The sequence below is a fragment of the Nicotiana sylvestris genome, chromosome 7, assembly GCF_000393655.2.
Source record: "Nicotiana sylvestris chromosome 7, ASM39365v2, whole genome shotgun sequence".
Taxonomy (NCBI): domain Eukaryota; kingdom Viridiplantae; phylum Streptophyta; class Magnoliopsida; order Solanales; family Solanaceae; genus Nicotiana; species Nicotiana sylvestris.
Window position 1 is genome coordinate 151,955,279 of NC_091063.1, and position 6,395 is coordinate 151,961,673.

The 6,395-nt window shown below is 38.6% G+C and overlaps 1 long non-coding RNA gene across 1 annotated transcript; it reads left to right on the forward strand.

The window, feature by feature from the left end:
- Positions 1 to 799: 799 nt before the first annotated feature.
- LOC104236482 (uncharacterized) lies at positions 800 to 2,261 on the forward strand. The gene is made up of 3 exons (XR_713433.2): positions 800 to 1,260; positions 1,415 to 1,491; positions 1,932 to 2,261. It is a non-coding gene; the product is annotated as an uncharacterized lncRNA (long non-coding RNA).
- The last annotated feature ends 4,134 nt before the right edge of the window (positions 2,262 to 6,395 follow it).

Below are 6,395 nucleotides of genomic sequence, written 5' to 3' on the forward strand. Positions count from 1 at the left end.
TTAATTCCTTCTATTTTCAAAAGTACATAAGCATTTGCTATACTGAAAAGGAATTGCCATTTCTTGTGGCTATCTTGTACAACTTGTTTCTATGGGGTTGGCCGCGCAGTCCCCTACCCCGATGATGCAATTATGTTTTCGGTTTTTTGTTTCCCGGTCGATGTGGCAGTCATTGTTGTTGTGTCCTCATTTTATTCCCCCCTCCCTCCCAGTGTTCGAATGTGAAGAATACGAATTGGAACACTAGAAGTCTTGTACCTTTGAGGACTCCATTAATGAATTGCTAGACAATCTTATGCTCGGTAACAAACTTCGCTTCCCCTTAGAAATTTATGATATCGAGCAAAAGACTATCTAAAAATCTTTTAATGGTTTGTACTTGTGAACGGTCGGATAACCTTTATTCTATAGAAAACTTAATTCCTGGTGGGAATTTTGCTATAGAGCCAAAAACTATCCATCCGCCCCGTAGTAGATTTTTGCTATTAAAGGTCTTATTGTTGTTGTTGAGAATTTTCAAAGAGTTCATTTTACAGTTGCTTAACATTAAACTTGTTTCATGATAATTAGGAGAATTGAGGGATGATTATTTACCGAAAACTTATGATAAATCAAAGAAGTTATTAGCATCAGTTGCTCAAACTCTTTCAGCAGGATCAAATAATATTGAGCAAGTTAATTCTGATTCCCTCTCAAGTTTCATTGAGGAAGCACAACAAATTGAAAGCTGTGGATATGAATTCGGTACTGCCTGGGGTCAAAAGGTAAGTAGAAATCATTCATTTTAGGTAACTTTTTAATTTATACTATCAGGTCACCTACAAATAATTATTGTTCATTATAAGTAAAATTAGTAATTTAACAACAATATAAAATATATATACTGACAGTGCAATGAATTTTTACACCATCAATGTACCTTAACATATTTTTACACCAGTTGTTATTTTGGTTCTTAATTTCCTTAGGATATATTCTGTTAGTCTGTCATCTTCCATTTTGTTGCTTTTGCATTTTGTCTTGGATTTTCTCTTTTTATACCCGACAAAATTATGTGAGATCAAAATGATATGGATGTTTTTGTGAGATTTAATTTTTTACCTTAACGGATCTGGTTATAAAGGGGCATACAACATTCTAATAGAAGGTAATCTTTTGCTTGTTTGATCTACCACTTTACTATCCTTACTCAGGTTATACAGGGGTAGCCAAAAAGTGCATTGATACAAGCACAACTATTCTGGATGTGCAAGGAGTATGGTATGTTGGCTAACTATTAAATTAAGTGAGATATATGTGACCTTGTGACTGGTCCAATTGTTATTTTCGTCGATCTTTGGAAACTGTAAAAGGAATATATGTTTGTCTTATTGCGAGTTTATATTCATCACTAGCTTAAACTATTATGGTGCAGGAATGAAGAACTTGAATAAATCAGCAAGAAAATTCATTGAATGCCTCAGAACTATTGATGATAACAATATTTCTTAGGTAATTGTATTACTTCTCTCTCAACTAGCTCAAGCCATGGATCGCTCTCTTCTTGCTGTAATTAGGGGAGTAGTCTAACCCTCAAATCTCTCAAATAGAATATGATGATTTGATGCGCACAGACTGTTCGATAACATGCGTCACTGAAAAAATCAATTGTTGGAAATGGTGTTATCTATTGATTATTAGTCTCAATATTTATTAATTGTTAAGTGATATCAGTTTTGGGGATTGATTGCGAAGAGGATCATAATCGATTTCTCTTTTCAATTACCTATATGTGGATAATCTTTTAATTGATTTGGGGTTTGCTTGAGTGATTGTTCTCTTGATAATTAGTTTTTTATCTGTAAACTAGGGACACCATAAATCATGTGTGGATGAGAACATGTTGTACGAATGGAAATTGAGTGTTAATTGAAGCTTGGTCCAATCTGCAGATAATGCTGCGTATGCAGCTCGGATATTGCAAGTGGAGCAAGGCTGCACAGTGTGCATAAGTTTCTCGAGTCTCATTGCGTTTTAACTCAAAGGATAACTATATCACCTTTCTCCTATTTTGGTTTGGTTTGTTTATTGAAGGCTTTGATTTTCATGTGCTATGTGTGCAATTATGAGAGCAAAGAGAGTCTAATATATTTAGTTGTATTAAAGAAAATTTCACCATTTGTGAAAATGTAGTTACGTTATACCTATTAGTTACTACCATCCTGTGTATCAATCATGATTGAGTTTTGGTTACTTATCAATTGTTACTTCTATTGGCACAAGATATAGAAAATTGCATCACGTCATCTAGCAGCCTAAGAAGATCACTCTATGGAAATAACTATGCGGATTGAGTGTTCATTGAATGTATTTCTAGGATTCATTACTGTTTTTTCCGTTATGTTGAATTGATGTAAAATATTACTCCATGAATTTTAATGCATTTGATGGTGCAATTCTGAAGTTCTTATGGTTTTTATGTACAAAATGTGTTTTATATAAGTAATCGTTCTCTTATATTTGTGTCAAAACTGCTACAAGTAATAGACAAGCTTTCATGCAATTGAAAGGATAAATATATGTAATGAACAAAAATTGTAATAATTAATTACAAATGGACAACAATTATGGCGGGTGCAAACTGACTTTTAAAGAGACAATTGTGGCGGTTGTACACCACCATTTTATGGAGGGTTCAATTCTGGCATTCAATCGAAAACCGCCATAATAACATTTTGGCGGACGTAATTTCGGCGTTTCGTGAAACCGCCACTAATGCTTATAGCGGCGGTTTAAACCCGTCGTAACCCGCTAAAGTAACCGCTATTATTACAATGTTTTTTTGTAGTGAGTCTGCGAGCATTTCAAAGGAATCTATGGAATGCCCGGGTAATAATGAATACCACGTCAAGGCTCTCCTTGTGAGAGTTTCTCCAAATTTCTTTAGCAACACAGATTCAATTTCATGAGGAGTTAAATCATTTCCCTTCACTGCTGTTGTGTAGGTGGTAATATGTTCCTGAGGGTCTAAAGTTCCGTCATACTTTGGCACTTCAAGCATTTTGAACCGCTTGGGTATTAATTTTGGTGTCGCACTTAGCTTGTATGGCAATTGAGTATACTTCTTTGAATCTGGGTCTTCTAGCACTGGTGGCGCACCCAGGGTTTGGTCAGTTTGGTCATAAATCGTAAAAGTTCATTCTTAAAAGGATGTATTGAGGCCGGATCCGCTTCCCCCAGCCTCATCGGAGCCAACTTCACCCCGAGGAGTGTTGTTGTCAACCCTCTACGCTGTTTGGTTTGCGGGAACACCGGGAGGAATTGGATCTCGTCTATTTGCGTTGTTCAAGGCCCTTGACAGCGTCTGCTTCAACTCCGTCATAACCTAATCCTGTCGCGTGAGGTGGCCTAGAATGATCATCTACTGCTCTTGCAAGACCCTTACCACATCAACAACATGTTCCTCATCAGCATCATCGAGAGTTTTCTCCCGAACATGTCGAGGATATTTCCTATCATGCACCGGTATGACGCCATTCCCCTCGTTGTGGGTGTCACTGATTAAGTCCTCGAAATGAGGCTGATTTCCTCGAATCTTGGGGTTGTGTGTGTCATTAACAGTGTTATCTGCCATTTCTTATGAGTTTTTTCGAAGACAAAATAGTTAAAATACGTTAGTAAAAAAAAAGGCAAGGATCAATTTAGTTGCACGACTGTTTAGGCCCCACGGTGGGCACTAAACTGTTTACATGTAAAATGGTACAGTTGAATTTATATGTAGTTTCTAGATAAGTGAACTAATTTGATCCTGAAATAATAAAATAAACAAAGAATTATGCAATTCTTAAATAATTAAGAAATAATAGACAAATGGAGAAAAGTTGAAGGAAATCTGACTAAGAAACTTTGCCAAGTCAACTTAAATCAACAATTTATTTTAGCATCATCTGTTAATAGATAACGAGAGAGTAGTTGTCACGACCCTAAACCCGGACCCGGTCGTGATGGCGCCTCTCGTGAAGACAAGGCCAGCCGACACTTCCCATTTTCCAATTTATTAACGATTAAGCATTTGAGAAGCAATCGAAACATGATAAAAATAGTTCAAAGTAGCAGATAATATCATAAATACGTGGAAGAACAACCCAACACAGCTCGATATCGGGGTGTCACTAGTCATGAGCATCTATAAGTCATAATACAAGTCTGGTAAGTCTATAAGCTAGTACAAATGTCTGAAAAGAGATAGAAATGATAAAGGAGGAGAAACACGGGACTGCGGAGTCAAGCAGCTACCTCATGGACTCTGGTATCTGCCGGGAGCTCTCAACTCGCACTAGCAGGATCCGCAACGCCTAAATCTGCACACAGGGGTGCAGGGAGTAAAGTGGGTACTCCAACTCAGTGAGTAACAAATGTAAATAAATACTGAAAGCAAGAAATCACGTACGGCACAAAGCATTCTATAATGAAGCAGTAAAACAATTAAAATAGTAAGCCAGTGAAAGATAGGTAAAATTCTTTAACTCAAATGCAGTTTCATGAAAAGCCTTTTTTAATAATTAAGCAGGTAATTCACAATCAATTATGAAAAGTAAACACATAAAGGTTCGCCCCTCGGGCACAATATCAACAAATCCGCCCCTCGGGCAACATCTCAGAACAGTACCAGCCCCTCGGGCAATCACATAGAACAATACCAGCCCCTCGGGCTCAATCTCACATCACAATGGGTACCAACGCTCACTGGGGGTGTACAGACTCCTGAAGGGACCCCTTACGGCCCAAGTGCAATATCAAGCCACCTCGTGGCATCATCACTATGACCTCGGTCTCACATCAATCAAGCCACCTCGTGGCGTACATATCTCAGGCCCTCGACCTCATAATCAATATCAAATGTTTCCTCAAAACATAGGCCCTCGGTCTAACTCAATCAAAATCCTCACAAGCCACCCGGGCAGTAGTAAAACATGTTTCTCAGCCCAAAATATCATTTAAAAGATCATGTAAGTGTTAAAACAGAGTAAACATGGTTGAGTACGAAAAACAGAGAAATATAACATGATTGAGTTCAAGTATAAAGTCAAAACAGTGAGGAAATACCAGTAAAAATTTCCGAAGGATTCAAATAGTTGGCACAAGGCCCAAATATGGCATTCAGCCCAAATAATGATGACAACAAATAGATTTCAGTCAAATACGCGGTAAAATCATCAATCGGGACGGACCAAGTCACAATCCCCAATAGTGCACGACCCACGCTCGTCATTAAGTGTGTACCTCACCTCAATATAGCACTAGGATGTGCAAACCGGGGTTTCAAACACTTAGAACATCATTTACAATCATTACTCACCTCGAACCGGTCAAATCTCTAGCTCGCGACGCCTTTGCCCCTCGAATCGGCCTCCACTCACATCAAATCTATCCAAAATTAGAACGAGGACGTCAAAATATGCTAAGGGAACGAAGCCCAAGTGAAAATAATCAAAATACGACACAAATCCCGAAATTACAAAAACCCAATCCCCGGGTTCATGTCTCGGAATTCGATAATTTTTACATCAATAGATTCTTTATCTCCCCATGAGTTCATACATATCAAAATTTCTGAAATCCGACCTTAAATGGTCCTTCAAATCCTCAATCAAAGATCTAAATTTCCAAGCCCTAGTTCTTCAATTTTTGGTTTAATTTCCATGATTTTCTAGGTGGAATTCACATTAGAATTGAGTTTTAAGTCCAAGAATCTTACCTCCAAGTGATTCCCCTTGAATCCCTCTTCAATCCCCTTCAAAAAGCTCCAAAAACGGCCAACAATGGAAGAAAATAACCTCATATTCGCGGACAAGACAACCTTTTAAACCTTCTGCCCAGGCGTAAATTCCTTCTTCGCGAATGCGGTCAAAGCCACGCATTCGCGAAGAACAAAAATTCCGTTGACCAAAAACTCTTCTTCGCGAATGCGACCACCACCATCGCGAACGCGATGCCTCAGCCTCACCAACCTACGCGAACGCGACCAAGCCTCTCGCGAACGCGATGCTTACTACTCCATCCCTTTGCGAATGCGGGACTCCCCTTCGTGAACGCGAAGGCCAAACCTAACGCCTCCCTTCCTGACTCTTCGCGAACGCGAAGACCAAAATGCCTGCAATTGCTGAAACCCAAAATCTGCAATTTTCTTAACTTAAAAATGATCCGTTCAACCCCTCAAAACTCACCCGAGGCCCCCAGGACCTCAACCAAAGGCACCAACATATCCTAAAACCTTATTCAAACTTGTACAAATCTTCAAAACACCTCAAACAACATCAAATCAACCAAAACACATCGGATTTAAGCCTAAGTTCCAAAATCCTCCGAATTCTGCTTTTGTCAAAAACCTAACCAAACCACATCCGAATGACCTA